An 18,935-nucleotide genomic window follows, 5' to 3' on the forward strand; every position below is an offset into this window, starting at 1 on the left:
TATTATTGCATTGTGTTGGCTAATACTATCAATGTTCAAGAAGTTATAGTATGACTTGAGTGTTTAAAAAATAAAACAGGGAGTACTGTGACCTCAATCTATGGGTGCTTTCCTGTCATTTGCCCCTTCTTTCTAGCTCTTTCAATAAAATCTCTTCTGAACTGTGAAAAAAATTAAAACAACTAAAGCCATGAACTATTTAGTGTTTTAACTGATTTCTCTAAAGTGAGTTCAGTTCCTGATCAGTTTTAGGTCCTGGTCATGGAGGACCTACCTGCTCTAGATTTTACTTGAAATTTTCTTTAATTTACTTAAAAGGTTTCTAAACCTTTCTCACATTTAAAGACCTTATATGTGGTATGTAAAGCACAGAAGTTAGGGAGAAACAGATGACCAAAGGCAACACAAGTGCAGAATTGATCTACAGAACTGGGCTTACTTGGGTGGGGAAGCTGATAGGAAAGGTCCTTGGGGCATTGGTGGAAGAAAGTGGGCACTCTGCTGCTGGGTGAGGTTTGAGGACATTGTATGCATAAAGTCCTGTAATTAACAGTATTGTAAACTCCAGGGCTTCAAATAAAATGAATAGAGTTTTATTTAGAAAAAAAAGTAAAAAACCAAAAGTGTAAGTTTTTGACGAATGAACAATCTATCACCAAATTCTTAAGTTTTCTAAGCCTCTTATTTGACTTTTATTCAGTGATATACAGCTAGTGCCTTTTATGGTGCTACGGATTAGACGTTTATAGGCCCTCAAAACCTTATGTTGAACCCCTTACCAACATCCACTGCTTGGCAACATCGTCGTATTTGGGATGTGCTTAGACCATAAGGATGGAGCCCTCAGGATGGCATTAGTGCCTGTTAAAAAAGCCCTATTTCTCCCTCCTTCTTCTATGTGAAAACACAAGCATAAGACACACAACCAGAAAATGGCAATTTATGAATCAGGAAGTGGGTTCTCACCAAACACCGAATTTGCCAGTGCCTTAACTTCCCAGCCTCCAGAACTGTGAGAAATACATTTCTGTGGTTTATAAACCACCCAGCTTGTGGGATTCTGTTGCAGCAGTCCAAACAGACTGAGACAATTCCCCTTATATCGTGAGTGTATTAGTAATTTGGTTAAACAAAGAATAAATTTAGATTTGCTTATGTGAAGTAAACCACTTAGGGGAAACCCAGTATGTATTTATCTATTTCTTAATTAGCAAATAGGTTGTTTATTTTGTATTTTTTTTTAATGTTGGGGTAACACTTAACAATGTTCAGGGCTTATTCCTGCTTCTGTGCTCAGGGATCACTCCAGATGGTACTCAGGGAATCATATATAGTTCTGGGGATCTTACTGGTGCAAGACAAGCACCTCAAGCCCTGTACTGTCTCTCCAGAGTGGTAAAGATGATATTTTTGAAATAAACTGGTTCTAGTTATTTTACACTCAAAATTGTCACATTGTTTTCTACAGATCAAAATCTGGGCATAAGCATCATGAATTTTGATATAAAGAAAAAAGGACTGCATTTAATAGCAAAATGATTACAAATAACTTTGGGTAGCTCATTGGAGAGGTTTGTAAGTCTGATCTTTAGCTTCCTTCCAGTCAGGAAAACTAATTTCCTTGGCCCAACACTTGCATATCACTAGGCCCATCATATACAAGAGTAGTGATCTTCGCAGAAAATTCCAGGCTGCTCTGTGGACCTGAAGATAAACATCAATGTTTCTTGTGTTTCTAGAAACATTGAAGTATATAAACAACAAGAAAAAAAGGGAAAACCCAGGAAATCTCGCTATCAGGAACAATATCTCCTAAGGGGAAAAATCAAACTATTACTTGGGATCTTGAAAATATTGAAAAAAAAAGTTATGATGGACTTTACTTTCTTCCAATTGCCTCATGGCATTTGGAAATGAATCAAGCCTGGAGTTTGCACCTCAGACTGAGTCAGGATGGGCATGTATTCTGCTGTTCAGTCTTGTTCTTGGTGGGCCAGGGACTGGGAGAGGGTTTTGCATTTCTTCCCATGTTGGCTGACCTTTGGGATTGGGTTCTGGACTTGTAGTGTCTTTCACAGGGACAGAACACATCCTGGAAATGTCCTGGCATTCAGATCCCGGTATTCTCTGTGGGTGAACTCAGGCAACCATCAACTCTGTGACTCCGACACATGTTTTCGTCCCTAACCCTTGGGAACCTTGCCCTATTTTCTTGCACACAGAGGGTAATACCTGGCACCCTGCCTTGTGCCACCAGGAATGAGTACAACCCCAGGAAGTACTGCCAAGTCATTTTCGAGGCTGCATTTTGGGAGCCAAGTGGCCACCATGTAAGTGCCCTGGTGTGCTTTCTCCAAAAGCTGTCAAAGAGACAAACTCCCTTAAGCATCTCCCTTCTTTTTGGAACTGCAAGTTCTCTATCTGTGTGATGTGTTTTTAAGCATTTTATTGCACATTGCATTTTCCTCCTTGTGTAATTGTGGTGACTAGAGGGGTTTGTTGGACAGAAGTCACATGTTTTATGTCTGTCTTAAGCAAAATATTAGTGGGAAAACATGCTGGTTTGAGTATATTCTGGCTAACCGTTATGATTGAATTACCTAAACAATAAATAAGAAATAAACCTCTGTCTGTCAACACAGATTACATATACCCACTTTTGCCAAAATTTGGAACAGTGGAAAAGCACTGAGCTTATATTTAGTAAGCCTGTCTGCAGGTTCCAGCTCACCAATTATGAAATGAGTATTTTATATGTTTTCAATCATTTCTTATTCTGATTTTGATAGATTTCATTTACATGGAAGCATTTTTTAATTAAAAAAGAAATATGAGTTAGCAGGTCTGCACTCTTGATTGCCTTATCTGCATAACAGGTATATAATATAATCAATAAACATCAATTGGATATTTTTCTTCTGGGCATTTTTCTGGATGCTGAGGTTCAATGGGGAAGGAAACTAAGTTTCACTCTAGCAGAGGTCCAGTTCCATTTTGCAGCATCATTGCTCTATGAAGGCTTGAGTGCCCTTGCAGAGACAGGAGCAAAGACCTTTAGGAATATAGAGAATAAAAAAGTTAGTTCATAGAATGGTCAAGTTTTATCTAGAGAAGATGTTTTAAGAGGGTTGAGCTGGCTTGAAAGTTGAGCGGGTGTTGTTTTATACAATGATGAGTCTTGGAGCAGGAGAAGGGACAATGCATTCTGAACAAAAGATGTGTGCTGGGATGAGTTTGGGAAATTAAAGGTCAATGAAAGAGCATCTGAAATCAGGGGGGCATTGCTCCCGAAGGAGTGCAAGGAGCACCAAATCCATCTATCATGAGGCATTATATCCATATTGGCTCATTCTATAGTTGTTATGATCCTCAACCATAACAATACACCAGAGACTAGAGAAATGTACTTATTGTTGCAAATTTAGAAAAAATCAGTGTTAAAAAGAACATTATCCAGAATCTCTCTCCAGAGAGAATTTTACCATGTTGATTTAAATAACACATACTAAACAACAGCAAATCCTTGGTACTGGAATGCACAACCAATGACCGAACAGTAGGGGTAGGATAAAGAAGAGAAGAAGATAAACAGACTAGAAGAGATGCAGGGATAGTGGTGGAAGGTTTTGTAAACTTCATTGGTGGAGACTGTAGTAATTTTGTATGTCAATACCATAAACTATAACACTATTGTAACTACCTTAACTATGCTTTTAAGAAGGACATGTATGTGATGTTATGTTTACTTCTCTGTATGGTTTAAATTGAGACCTGAAAAATGAAAAGGGATACTTGAGTGATAGGCATCCCAAAATGTGTTGACTCGGCAGAGGAGGGAAGGTGCCTTCCATGAGGTACATGTGTATCACTATCCTACATGTTCCAGACTCATGTCCAGTCTCCTTTCACTTTCTAGGCTGACCTAGTAATCGTGGACCCCAACCTGAGTTGCTGAAAGTCTCAAGAATGAATGGGAGGTGGGATAGAGGGATAGTACAGTGGGTAGGGCATTTGCCTTGCATGTGACCGACCTGGGTTTGATCCCTGGCATCCTATATGGTCCCCTGAGCAACACCAGGAGTGATTCCTGAGTGCAGACCCAGGTGCAACCCCTGTGCATCACTGGGAGTGACCCAAAAAGCCAAAAATAAATAAATAAATAAATAAATAAATAAAGTTCTTTAAAAAGAGAAAGGAATGAATGGGGGGGGGGAATTGGAGCTGTAGTGGGTAGAGTACTTGCCTTCCATGAGACCAACTGATGTTCAATTCTGCTGTGACATATGATCAGCGAATCCCAGACAAGAGTGAGTGAGCCCTAAGTGCAGAGACAGGAGCAAGTACTGAGCACCACTGGGTATGATCTGAAAAAAAAATAGTAAATGGGAAAATATGTTTAGTGAAGGAAAAAGTGCTCATAGTATACTATGAAAATATTGCCCATTGACTACTGGTGTCATTGATAATAACATTGACTTCCTTATTAGTAATTTGAATATTTAATTTTGAAAAATTTTCTGAAATGGACATATGCTCTATAAAACACTTATTAGGGCCAGAGAGATAGTATAATGGGTGAGGCTCTTGTCTTGCATGGTTCAACTTGGATTTTATCTCTGGCACTATGTTTAATACCCACAGCACTGTCAGGAAAAATTCCTGAGCACAGAATAATTTAAGAGTACTCTTGGATCCATGAGCATTCTTGGGTCCCTTTCGCGCAAAAAAAACAACAACAACAAAAAGAAAACAAGATTTTACTGAAAATGGTTTGCCATATAAATAATATATAACTAAACATTGTATTTAGTATTTTAATTGTATTTAACATAACAAAGCATATAATTATGTTCTATAATATATTGTATTGGATTGGGACTGGGCCTTCTCCACCTAGACCCTCCATCTTCCAGTAGGTAGGCATCACACCCACCAACTGCTGCCAGCGCCAGGTTGGTCCCATCAATGGCCAAGACACAGAGACTATAAAACCCAGCTCCCGGAGGAGAACAGCACAGAGTCTCCTGCCCCCGCGCCTGGCTGTTCTCACCGGGGCTTCATGGAGAGGGGAGGGTTGAGTTTCTCTCCCCCCTGCTCCACCCTGAGCAGAGCCCCAGCAGCTGAGGACATCCGGAGCCAGCCACAGCCATGCTGGGACCACTCTCCACATGTCCGGACGGGCCTCATGCATGAAAGAACTGGCAGAGGAACCCAGGCATGCGGGTCCCGGGGCTGAGGTCTCCAAGTCAACTCGGATTGGAACTGGGCCTTCTCCACCTAGACCCTCCATCTTCCAGTAGGTAGGCGTCACATCCACCAGCTGCCGCCAGCGCCAGGTTGGTCCCATCAACGGCCAAGATGCAGAGACTATAAAACCCAGTTCCCGGAAGTGTGCAGCCGCATTTGCGGCTGCGTGGCATCTTATTATCTTATTTTTCCTTTGGAGAACCTGGCAGGCTACCAAAAGTATTCTGCCCGCACATCAGAGTCTGGCAAACTTCCCGTGTCGTATTCAATATGCCAAATACCAGTAACACTGATGGGTCTCATTCTCCTAATCCTGAAAGAGCATTGAAATGGCTCTTTTAAAATCTCAGGACTACGAAGAAGGAGACATTACTGGTGCCTGCTCAAGGTAATTGACGAACAACAGGATGATCGTGATCATGATATATATTATACATTTGTAGACATATAAGTCATATATACATATGACTCACACTTGCATCACAAACAGCATTAAACTTTGTGTCCTGCATTTAATTTAGTACCTCAGTAATTGCTGAATAATTTTTCAAAACAGAAAAAACATATTTCTGGACTTCATTGTCTAATTTTATTAAGTCCAGTTCTAGAATTTGTTTAAAATTATAAGGCATAAAAATGATTTCTAAGTTAGTAAGTAAAAGTAAAGGCTCTCGGCGCACATATACTGCCTGAGCCCATGTGCTGCTTGCGCCCATGTGGCCGAGCACATGTGATTCCCTAGCATGTGTGTCGCCCGCATCTCCCCTCTTGAGATGTGTACTTTCATGCTTTCGTGTCTAACTTTACTCTCTCACTCTCTCTCCCTCCCTCCATACTATTTACTTCAAAAAAAAAGAAGAAAAACTGCTGCAAATGTGTGATTTGCAAAAGGAAGTGGGTACTAAGATCCTATTCTCTTGCCTCTAGTCAATCAAGTAAGTCACTCACAATGGTGAGTAAAGAGAAAAATTCCCTCTCGCTGACACAACTACTTTCTTAGTGACCAATGCTTATGTTCAGAGTTTGAGGAATAAGCACGAGAATTTTAAGTGTCCTCTTGTCCTCTAGGTGAGTGAAGGCAATGACTTTGTTTTGACTTATCATTAGAAAAATGCAAATCAAACTAACAATGAGATATCACCTCTTACCAGTGAGACTGACACACATAAAAAAAAAAACAATTGTTAGTGGGGATGTGGAGGAAAAGAAACCCTCATCTACTGCTGGCAGGAATGATGATTGGTTCAATTATTTTGGGAAACAATATAAACAAACATACTTCAGACAACTAAGAATTGAAATTTCTTTTCTGGGCATCTGCCCAAAAGCCCAAAAATTCTATGCTGAAAAGACACTTACACTCATATCTTGATTGCAGCACTAAATAGCCAAAATCTGGAAACAACCCAGATCTAGATTTTTTTTTAAAAAAACGGAGGAGGGTGTATATCTACACAGTGGAATACTACTCAGCTATAAGCAAAAATGAAAACTACAGTTTGTCATTTTGTGGATGGAATTGAGAGTATCGCGCTAAATGAAGTCAGTCAGATAAAGAGGGACAGATCTTTCTCATATGTGAACCATAATGAGGCATAGTAAGGTCATTTTAAAAATGGCAAAGTCAACAGAACCTGATAACTGATCTACAGAACTGAACTTACCATTGCTGGGAGAAGGAAAAGAAGGTTGATGAAAGAAGACCCTGAGCCAGTGGTGGAGGGGAGCAGACACTCTCATGGAGGGTGTGGCGTTAAAATATTGTATGCATGAAAAGTGAACGGACTATGCGTTAATCCAGGCCATCATGTCTGCCCGGAGGGGAAAGGGTGTTGCCCCATTCGCCCTCTCCTCTCTGGAAAGAAAGATGGCGGCCGCAAGTGGAGCCTTGTGGACAGCAGGTATGAGCCGGGGGTGTGGGGGCGACCAAAACCTCATGGGAAGGGGGGCGTTCCGGTCCGTCCTTCACGCCCTACCGAGGTCACCAGTTGCCCCCCACGAGCGGCTCTCCAGCGCGGCCACGACTCCAGAGCACAGAAACCAATTTCTTAACTATCTGACTTTCAGTAGAAATACTTCCAGGGTCAATAAGTAAAATAGCAGAAATCCAAAACCAACATTTAATTCTTGAACCCAGCTGTAGAAAGCAAATCACTTCACAATGCTTTTTCAGCATGTCTGATTTGGGGGGGGGAGTAAACTCTAAATAACAGTGGTGAATCTTTTAATGAAACAATGAATCTAATCAAAGCAGATAGAGTGTTAACTAGAATTCATCTGCCTCACAGGGACAGGGAGGGGTGGGGGGTGGGGTCTTATTGGGGTTCTTCATGGTAAAAAAATAAGTAGTGGTAAAGGGAAATGTGTTTGATATTTGCATGACTGAGACCTAAACCTGAAAGCTTTGTAACCTTTCCCACAGTGATTCAATAAATAAATAAATTAAAAAGAAAAAAAGTAAAGGCTCTCCCATTGATCATCAATTTGCTTGAGCGGGCCCAGTAACGTCTCCATTGGAGACTTTATTGTTACTGTGTTTGGCATATCGAATACGTCACGGGGAGCTTGCCAGGCTCTGCCGTGCAGGCGAGATACTCTCGGTAGCTTGCCGGGCTCTCCGAGAGGGGCGGAGGAATCGAAGTCGGGTCGGCCATGTTGGCTGAGTGCAAGGCAAACGCCCTACCACTGTGCTATCGCTCCAGCCCAGAATTCCAAAAAAACATATTTCTGGACTTTATTGTCTAATTTTATTAAGTCCAGTTCTAGAATTTGTTTAAAATTATAAGGCATAAAAATGGTTTCTAAGTTAGTAAACTTTATTAAATTTATCCTCCGTCATACTTTATTACATTTTAAGATTTTTAATAGATTTATATATGAATGGAAAATCAACTCATTACAAGAAAAGATTTGATGTAAATCAATACATCTGAAAAAGAGACAAGATTTATTTTAGTAAGGTCTCCATATGATATAATGATTAAAAGAAAGAAAACCTACATGAATATAAATAAATTCTCCAACAAAAGAGGTGTTTTTCTGCTATATTTTTCTTTAAAACCATCTAATCAATCCTATTTAATTTTCCTTGAAGAGAAGATAATTTCACCTTGTTCAAATGTCAAAGGAATTTAGATGTACATTTATTGGAAAATTTTCCCTATAGTCTGTCATGAATCTACTTGGTTTCCATATCACCAAAAAGGTAATCACAAGAGTTAGTTCTTCTTTAATCCCCCGAGGGTTTTACATTGTTTGCAAATACTTCCTTCTTTAAAGAAATAGAAGGGTAATATTTCTTCAATATTATTTAATATGAAAGCAATTTTCATATTACTATGACTTGCTTTCTTTTTTCATTTTTTTTGGAGAGGTGCAGTGAGGTGGGGACATACACCTGGAATTACTTACAATTTACTCTAAATTCTTTGCTCCAGGATCTCTCTTGGTGCTGCTTGAACCAGGGACAACTACATGAAGACAAATGCCTCAACCCCTGTATTATCTCTTTAGCTCCTATAACTTACTCCATTAACACAAGAAGTGTTGAAAACAGTTTTTTAATTATGCATATATAATATCCTTCTGTGTAGATGTACTACATTTAATGAATCCCAGATGAATTGATGGTTGTTGTTGTTGTTGTTGTTTTTTCCCCCATTGACAAATAATGCTTCAGGAAAGAAAACATGCAGCAATTTTTGTGTGGAAATATTTTTGTTGGATAAATTTCTAAAATAGAACCAAAGACTTTATAAAATTTAAGTCAAAGTTTATAAATAATTAAAAAACTTTGTGCTGTGCAAAGTTTTTCATCTCACCGGTAAAATAATTTCACTCCCACTGTTTGAGAGTGAATCTGTTTTCCCGAGAGTGAGTAGACATGGAATTCTCTAAATTAAAATTGGTAGTTTAGTGAAGCTTCCGTTTTATTTCTTTTATGAAAGAAAAATATGCATGGTTCTAGATTTATATGTCATTTATTTTCCCCCTTATGCACTCTTATTTGTATATTTTGTCTACTTTTATTATATGCTGAACACTGTACTCTGTTAAAGTTAAACCTTTCCAAGGACTATGCGTTAATCCAGGCCATCATGTCTGCCCGGAGGGGAAAGGGTGTTGGTCCCTTCCACCCTCCTCCCTCTGGAAAGAAAGATGGCGGCCACATGGGAGCCTTGTGGACAGCAGGTATGAGCCGGGGATGTGGGGGCGACTAAAACCTCATGGGAAGGGGGGCGTTCCGGTCCGTCCTTCATGCCCTACCGAGGTCACCAGTTGCCCCCCACGAGCGGCTCTCCAGCACGGCCACGGCCCCAGAAGCACAAGGACTTAATGCAGAACCCGGCAGCTTGGAGCAGAAAAGTGAATGGACTATGCGTTAATCCAGGCCATCAGGTCTCTCCAGAGGGGAAAGGGTGTTGCCCCAGTCGCCTTCTCCTCTCTGGAAAGAAAGATGGCGTCCGCATGGGAGCCTTGTGGACAGCAGGTATGAGCCGGGGGACTGGGGGCAACTAAAACCTCATGGGAAGGGAGGCGTTTCGGTCCGTCCTTCACGCCCTACCGAGGCCACCAGTTGCCCCCCACGAGCGGCTCTCCAGCACAGCCAAGTCTCCAGTGCACAGAAACCAATTTCTTAACTATCTGACTTTCAGTAGAAATACTTCCAGGGTCAATAAGTAAAATAGCAGAAATCCAAAACCAACATTTAATTCTTGAACCCAGCTGTAGAAAGCAAATCACTTCACAATGCTTTTTCAGCATGTCTGATTGGGGGGGGGGGTAAACTCTAAATAATAGTGGTGAATCTTTTATTGAAACAATGAATCTAATCAAAGCAGATAGAGTGTTAACTAGAATTCATCTGCCTCACAGGGACTAGGAGGGGTGGGGGGTGGGGTTTTATTGGGGTTCTTCATGGTAAAAAATAAGTTTTGGTAAAGGGAAATGTGTTTGATATTTGCATGACTGAGACCTAAACCTGAAAACTTTGTAACCTTTCCCACAGTGATTCAATAAATAAATAAATTAATTAAAAAAAAAAAATAAAAAAAAATAAAGTTAAACCTTTCCAAAGTCTATAAAGTCTTACAGTCTGGTACTCAGGCACATGGGTGAGCAAAATGGAAAGATGGATATTTAAACAAGAGGGAATGCATAAACATGGGAAAGGATGAGACGCATTTCAAAAGCTCTGGGTGGCACTGATGTTACCTTTCATGTATTGCAAGTGTGTTCTGGGAAAATATTTTGATTTCAAAAAATTTGCATTATGAAAACTTGTGTTTGCTTTCTATTCTGATAGGAATTAAACTTCTTCCCACAGTAAAAATTGTGTTAAAGGGGCTGGAGAGGTAGTTCAGTCAACAGAATGTATGCTTTGCATGCAGGTGCCCTGGTTTCAATCTTCAGCACTGCATTGCTCCCCAAGCACCATAAAGAGCAATTTCCAAGCACCACTTGGAGGGTCCAACATTTTTAAAAATAAGTTTGCTATATTTCCAAGTGATTTGGGGGGAGCTTGGTATTTGGAGGACCTGGTTGCACTCAGGGAGTATACTGACTTTGTGTTCAAGGATTACTCCTGGAAGTGTTTTACAAATCAGATATTGTTCAACCCCCCACTGAGAAGTGTACAAGGAAACAACCACCTGGAAGTGAGATGGAGCATCAGGCTGTTTTCTTGTTTTTTTGGCTACCAACTAATTACTGCCTCTGATTAAGGAATATAACAGAGTGGACAATTTTATTCGAAATAATCATGGGATCAGTTTTTCCAGTATCCATTCTTTTTTTTCCCTTTTACTTTACTAGACATTTTCTTGGGCCCAAATGGTTTTGCTCCAGCTAAAGTTGATATGTTTCAGCCCCCTCTGAAGCTAGATGTGGCAATGGGATGTGAGCAGAAATGTTATGTGGAATCTAGACAGAAAAGAACTATGTGTAAACTTCCATTAGTTCCTTCTTTGCTGCTGGGTTGGATGTTCATGTGTTTCTCGAGCCTGAAGAGCCTCCTTGAAACCAGAGACTGAAAACACGCTGAGTAGTCCTGGACATCTATATGAAAACTTCTTGTTGAAACAAGTGTTTGTGGAGTCTTTGCATCATAGCTATGCATTTTAGCTATGGTCATAGCTAACATAATAGCATCTTACCTCCAGACAAATTCAATGTATCTTTGCTTCATAATAAACTTCCCCTAAGCCTAGTATTTTGAAGCAGAATTTATTAGGTCATGATACTTTGGTTTGAACTCTGAGGAACCAAAAGTTCTTTAACATTTTTCCCTAGATTCACATATGTGACTGCAGTAGTTGGAACCTGCAAGGAGACAATTTATTCTACATCAGTGTTTCTAAATGGGGGGCTAGGCCTGTAGGGTATTCCAGGGAGGCCATGGGGGGGAAATCATGTAAATGTGAGCCAAGTCATGGGCCAACAAGTAGGACACAGATTTGACTGGGAACTGGGATGATTACAAGAAGGAATTAAGGTTGGAAGCATCCACGGGCAGAAAATGGTTGAGAAATACTATTCATACATGGTCTTGTTCATAGGAGTGGCAGCGGTCAGTGGAAATGGGAACAACTGTGCCACTGTCTCCAGCATTTAAGCAGGAAGCACAGGTTTTTTTCACATGGCAACAGGGACTCCAAATACAGCAAGAAGTCCAAGTTCTAGTGAGTTTTTCCTTTTTACTTCTCCTTTGATCACAGTTGGTAATATCTCTTCACTAAAGCCAATCATGGCTAAATTCAAAGCAAATACAGTAGGATACTTACCAAGATTGTGCTTTATAGCAGGGGATGTCAATGCTAATATTAATATTTGATCTGGTTAATTCTATGCTATGGTATATATTCGGGGCCTTACTGGATGCTCTGTAGCATCTGCCTACCAGTTGTCAGTAACAGCTTTCTCCATAAAAATCCAGGACATAACAACCAAAGAATCTTGAACATTAATTGTGATCTCTAGGTGACAAAACCCTTCTGATGAGATTTTCCAATTTACGGAGATTGAAATTTATCTTGAATCTAGTATAAATCATTTCATTTACCAATACTATAATCTACCACATACAACAATGGATACTGTTCTTCAACCTATTTTTCTTTGCAGTATTATTAACTTTACATGTTATGGCTCTGCTAATTATTCTGCTGATGTGTGTGGTTTAAAGTATTTTGTTTCTGAGATTTAGCCTTTACTTTTAGAGCTTGTATGAGTTTCTGATTTTTGACTTTCATACTTAAACAAATTAGTGTGGAACTAACTTTATTAGAAAACAGTAAATAACTGATTAAGTATTGTGGCAGGTTTAATTATTGTACCGAGACCTTTGCTTTCTCTTTAGAATAATACACTTTCTCCACCGTCTTAGTAATGTGGCTTGTTTTGGCTAGTAGAAGGTGGCTCTGAATAATAAGACTAGTCACTCTGAGCAGAGGTTTGGCAAGGTATTGTATGTTTCTGCAGGACTCTCCTGTGCTTCAAATTCCTTTCATGAGAAGAACATGTTCCTCAGTTGGGTTTCTTGAGGGAGACTAGTGGAGCAGAATGGGTTTTGATATGCAGTCAGGGACTGAGTACCTGAGTCCACAGATAGTAGAAAGGAAGTGATGACTGACTGTATGACTTCAAGAGCTTGAGGTTGCCTATAGCATTGTAATAGAAAAAGATGACTAAAACAATTTCCAGTTAAACAAACCCTATTAAGTAATTTTTAATCCAAATATATCGCATTATTTAAAACATTAGATGAAAAAAATTTAAATCGCTTAAACCACTTTAAAGCCACTATCTTCAGAAAGCTCATTAACACTTTAATAGAAATATTTTCTGCCATTTTATAGCATATATCAATTACTAATTTATTGCTTCATTGAAAAATAGATTTTGAATAGTTAACCCCACAAAATAGGTGCAATTAAATATAGCAGTGTGTAAGATGAATATCTCTGCCCTTTAGGGTGGTAAGACAGAGTCAAACAACTCTGAAGAGATAATTAAATTAATATTTACAATTATGAGAAAAACTATGAAGTAAACTATCAAGAGGGATGTTTAATCAGAAAGTATAATGTGTTCTGTGATTAGGAAAAGCACTTCGGGACAGAGATCCAAAGCCATGTTTAAGAGACTGAGGTACCTCTCATTGCTGGTGGCTGAACGTAAGGGCCCAATGATACAATGCTACTTGGATCTTGTGGGGCTAGTAATTCCTGGGGTTATCCCTGTGGTATTCTGGGACCTCTAATACTGAACTTGCTGATGTCAGAAGGACCAGGTGGTACCAGACATAGAACCAGGGTGGGCCATATGCAAGGCATGAACTTTAACCTCTCTACCATATTTCTGGCCCAGGAAAGCATTCTTAAAGAGCTATTGTACAGGGACTGGAGAGATGACTCAAAGATCTAGGAAACATGACTTGCATGTGGGAGCTTCAGGTTCAATCTCCAGCACCACATCATCACTGGAACACCTTTGAGAACAACCCACGAGCACCAAACCAGAAATAACCCCCAGGAATTCTGGATGTGAGCCCAAAACCAACAAAACTGCTATATATGTATACATGTGTATATATATATATATACACATTTCATTCTTAATAAAGTATAATGTTTTATGCTTTATATTACACAATGTCATATATTATAAACAATGTTATTTCTCTTATTATGTTTTACTAGGGACTCTGCGTCAGGTTGTTTTCACTTGGGCCACCCCAGAGGAGGGCAGGTGAGAGCTCTCCCCACCCCAAGGGACCCAGCCCCGATAGCCGACCTCCACGACCCAGCTGCCGTCGCACTCCAGGCCACTTTCCAGATGCTCGGGCTGAGCCTCATACAGGAGTAAAGTCCCACGGAACCCAGGTAATGCAGAACTTTGTGAACTTGGACTCTGGACTCAAGGGGACCTGGGAACAGAGATCCTCTGCCTGCTTCCCCTGGCCTCCGGTGACCCAGGGGTCACACCCATAAGCCACACCCTGCCAGCACCAGATTAATCTCTTCATCAACCACCCTGCAGAACTCATGGCTGCTCCTCCCAGATGGGAGTATAAAAGGAGGTCCCCAAAACCATGCCACTGGACTCCAGGCCAGGCTGTTTCAACTCAGGGCACCCCAGAGGGAGGCGAGCGAGAACCCTCTCCGCCCCAAGGGACCCAGCCCCAGCAGCCAACCTCGCTTACCTAGCCGCTGCCTCTCTCCAGGTCACTTTCTGGACCACACAGCTGCAAAGTGGCCATGCAACATGGGACACTTCCTACCCATTGTCTATAATTGCCACACCATGTTTGATGGAGTTCAGACAGTAGGCAACAGATCATAGAGAGAAAAAAAAAAAATATATATATATATATATGCCTCTCGGAGTGCCAGCAAGCTACAGAGAGTATTCCACCCTCACTGGAAGAACCTGGCAAGCTACCTGGGTCATATTCGATATGCCAAAATCAGTAACTATAACGGGTCTCATTCCCCTGACCCTGAAAGAACCTCCAATAGTTGGGAAGGACGAGTAATGAGAGGCTGCTAAAATCTCAAGGCTGGGAGGAATAGAGATATTAATGGTGCCTGCTTGAGTAAATTGATGAACAACGGGATGATAGTGATAGAGTGACAGTGATGTTTTACTAATCACCATTTTATATATTTTCTTCAGTATAAAGTAAATGAATATTTTTTTCATGTTAACAAGTAAATTTTATACCATTATTACAATAGTAATATGTTTATTTAGTTGTGTTAAAAAGTGGAGAATGTCATGCTGTGAAGAAAATTCTATAACATATCTGGACTTCATATATTCTCTTGAGAAGCAAATTGGTAATATTTAATTTTAAAGTAAGTTTTCTCATGTATTGTCAGCTCTACTCAGTCATTCCTCAAGATCCTTAGGGAAAAATTTAGACAATCTTTCTTGGATGAAGATTTATTGGTGATAATAGGTTTAGGGAAATGAATATGTGTATATAAAGTAAAAGAAGCTAGACTCTGACCTCTGCTTTCTCAAATCAAGATGTGATCTGTTGTTATAATACTATATTGCTGTATTTCTGGTTTAGCCAATTTTTTTTTGTCAGTGTAATAATTGTTACTTCATCTCTGGCCGGTTTCCAAAAGCAATGAGTGAGCCTCCACAAGATAATCACTAGAGCCTCTTATTCTTTCATGAGTAACAGGCCAGGAAAATGTACTGAACAAACAATTTAGCTTGAATGTGTTGCAGGAGGTAGTGACTGAATGAAAACAATAATAGGATAAAATTATAGAATATATAATTTGTCTGGCACAGGCCAATCAAATCTAACATTTTAATTTTGTTTAGGAAGTAGTCATTTAAAACTGTACATTAAGGAAGAATAGCAAATGAAATTTTGGAAAGTTTATTTCTGTTAAATTATAATATGGTGTTTTGGGTTTATTATATAGACAAAACCATCTAGTGTGTGGTTGACTATGAGGCAAACTTACAAGTATGTATCCATGTTACACTCATCAACTAGAAGAAAATACATTTGGACTATGAACTCAAAGAAGAAAGTGGTGAAGAGACCTCAGTAATTTCATATTCTTTAGGTAATATTTGTGTAAAATGACACATGGGTCATTTCAGGAGTTGAAACATAACTGATTAAAAATTTATTTGAAAGTGGGATTATTTGGGAAACAGTTCCTCTTCTTTTGGGAACAAAAATCTAAACTGACTCACATTTCAATGCTTTATTTTCATCAAAAAAATCAGTATCTAACAACACTCTATTTCAAGTCAGTAGTCTCAATTCAATAATATCCATATATTTAACTTCCTAAGAAACTGAATTGTTGCTCTTTGGCAACATAAGAAACATTTATTTTCCTATTTTCATTTTGTAATTTAATTGTATTTTTATAAAGTGTTCATGATGATTTATTACATTCAATATTCGAACACCAATCCCACCACCATTACACCTTTCCACTACCATTATTTTTTTTTACATAATTTTTATTAGTGAAACACCATGAGGTACAGTTTTAGACTTACAAACTTTCGTGCTTGGGTTTGAGTTATACAATGATTGAGTACTCATCCCTCCACCAGTGACCATTCTCCACCACCAATGATCCCAGTAGCCCTCCCACCACCATATCCCCCCTCATCCTGTCCGCCTTTGTGGCAGAGCATTCCCTTTTGCTCTCTCTTTCCTTTTCCACTACCATTATTTCCAATTTTGCCAACCACCACTCAAGTCCGCCCCAATAACATACCCTAAATCATTTATTTTGTATTGTTTGTTATGAATTTACTGCTGGCAGTGAGCCACATCTATTCAAGTGTATTTGGGCATTTGAATGAATCAATACTCATGGCCAAAGTCATGTTGACAAGGACACCAACATCACCGATGCCTCTTTTGTCGCATGTTCTGAGGAACAGTTCTTCTCCAGTGTCGAAAATGGCATGATGTGATCAATGACTCTTGTCTCAGTCAGACCAATGATGTCGTACTTAATATTCAGCGCTTGCACCATCAGGTCCTCGATAGATGCATCCAATGCCAGCATACATGCATTGAAAGCACAGCCAGTCATTTTAGTTCTTCATTTTGGCAGCCTAGTTCGGCTCTGAAATTTTATCAGTCTCTCCTTCCTCATCCTTCTTAACGCTGCCGTATTGGTGGCTCTTTCAGGGTCAGGGGAATGAGACCCATTGTATTTACTGGTTTTGGCATATCAAATATGCCACGGATAGCTTGCCAAACTCTGCTTTGCATGCGGGATATTCTCGGTAGCTTGCTGATCTCTCCGAGAGGGATAGAGGCTTTTAGGGTGGCCTCTAATCGCCCTTGCAGGTATTCCCATGGTTCAAACCATATTTGAACCCCATCAAATATGGTGTGGTAATCTTGGAAGATGGGTATTAAGTATTTTAGGGTGTGTCGTGCAGCCTGGAAAATGGCGTGGAGTGTGGTGGCTGCTAGGTAGTGGAGGTAGTGGAGGTCAGCCGATGAGGTATTTCATACAGGCAGGGTGGGGTTTCTGGGTGTGATCCCTGGGTGGCCCAGAAATTGGTGGGAGCAGGCAGGGCAGGGCAGGATGGGGCTTCGGGGTTTGATCCTTGGGTCTCTGGAGATTGGTGCAAGCAGGCAGGTGATCTCTGTTTCCAGGGCCCTTGAGCCTGGAGTCCAATGTCAAAAAGTTCAGCTTAGCTGGTTCTGTGGGGCTTCACTCATGTGTGAGGCTAAGCCCGAGTGTCCAGAAAGCGGCCTGGAGCATGGCAGCAGCTGGGTAGTGGAGATAGTGGAGGTTGTTATGAATAATTAGCTAAAACTGATCAAAAAATATTTCCTTAAAGAAAGTGCGTGACTTTTTTCCGACTGGAACCATGGAGGATGCAGGAGAGAAGAAAAAGAAGGTCCCTGTTAAGCCGGCAGCAGCGGCCGCAGGAGAGAAGAAAAAGAAGCCTCCTGGTGTGCCAGAAACCCTGAAGAAAAAGCGAAAGAATTTTGCAGAGCTGAAGATCTAGCGTCTGAGAAAGAAGTTTGCTCAAAAGATGCTTCGAAAGGCGAGGAGGAAGGTGATCCACGAAAAAGCTAAGCATTATCACAAGGAGTATAGGCAGATGTACAGGACAGAGATTCGCATGGCTAGGATGGCGAGAAAAGCTGGCAACTTTTACGTCCCTGCGGAACCCAAATTGGCCTTTGTCATCAGAATCAGAGGCATCAACGGTGTGAGCCCCAAGGTCCGAAAGGTGCTACAGCTTCTCCGCCTTCGCCAGATCTTCAATGGTACCTTTGTTAAACTCATCAAGGCTTCGATTAACATGAAATAGGGATCGTGGAACCCTATATTGCATGGGGGTACCCAAACCTGAAGTCAGTAAATGAATTGATCTACAAGCGTGGTTATGGCAAAATCCACAAGAAGTGAATTGCCCTAACGAATAACGCACCGATCGCGCGAACTCTGGGTAAATACAGCATCGTCTGCATGGAGGATCTGATTCATGAGATCTATACTGTTGGAAAGCGCTTCAAAGAGACAAACAACTTCCTCTGGCACTTCAAATTATCTTCTCCTCAGGGTGGGATGAAGAAAAAGACCACCCATTTTGAAGAAGGCAGACATGCTGGCAACAGAGAAGACCAGAAAAACTGGCTGATTAGACGGATGAACTAAGGTATCTACCATATTTTTATAATCTGGTCAGTTAATAAACGATTGTTTTCAAATTGAAAAAAAAAGGAAGTGCGTGAAGATTGTTCTCATTCTGGAGCAATTAAGGCCTTGTAGAAGAAATTGATAACAGGTTGTTACAGGTTAAGCCTTGTGTGTGTTAATATTTTCTTAACTGAGATTGGTTGCCTTCTACTTTATATCCCATACAATGTGGTGTGCTACTCTGGGTATATAAGTGGTGTAGAGTATGAGAATTCTAAAATTTTGAATGGAGTGATGCAACTGGAGTTAAATTTCTTTTTACTGGAAGGTGACTGGAGATTTCCATCACAAAACCCACGTACCTGAGTTTTTCAACACATTCATTCCTGAATGAAGCTCATCCCGAACTTGTGGAGACTGGCTGTGAGCACGGTGGCGATTGGGTTCTGGAGGTTTTCAGCAGCTGGGACTCTGGGAAGGTGGTGGGCTCACTTGTCCCCCTCTGATGTGCCCAGAATGTGGTGTAGC

The 18,935-nt window shown here is 40.4% G+C and overlaps 1 pseudogene; it reads left to right on the plus strand.

Annotated features, from left to right (window-relative positions):
- Nucleotides 1–17,628: 17,628 nt before the first annotated feature.
- Nucleotides 17,629–18,425, plus strand: LOC130019238 (60S ribosomal protein L7-like; annotated as a pseudogene).
- Nucleotides 18,426–18,935: the final 510 nt, after the last annotated feature.

This window comes from Sorex fumeus, unplaced genomic scaffold (genome assembly GCF_029834395.1).
Source record: "Sorex fumeus unplaced genomic scaffold, SorFum_2.1 ptg000008l, whole genome shotgun sequence".
Lineage (NCBI taxonomy): Eukaryota > Metazoa > Chordata > Mammalia > Eulipotyphla > Soricidae > Sorex > Sorex fumeus.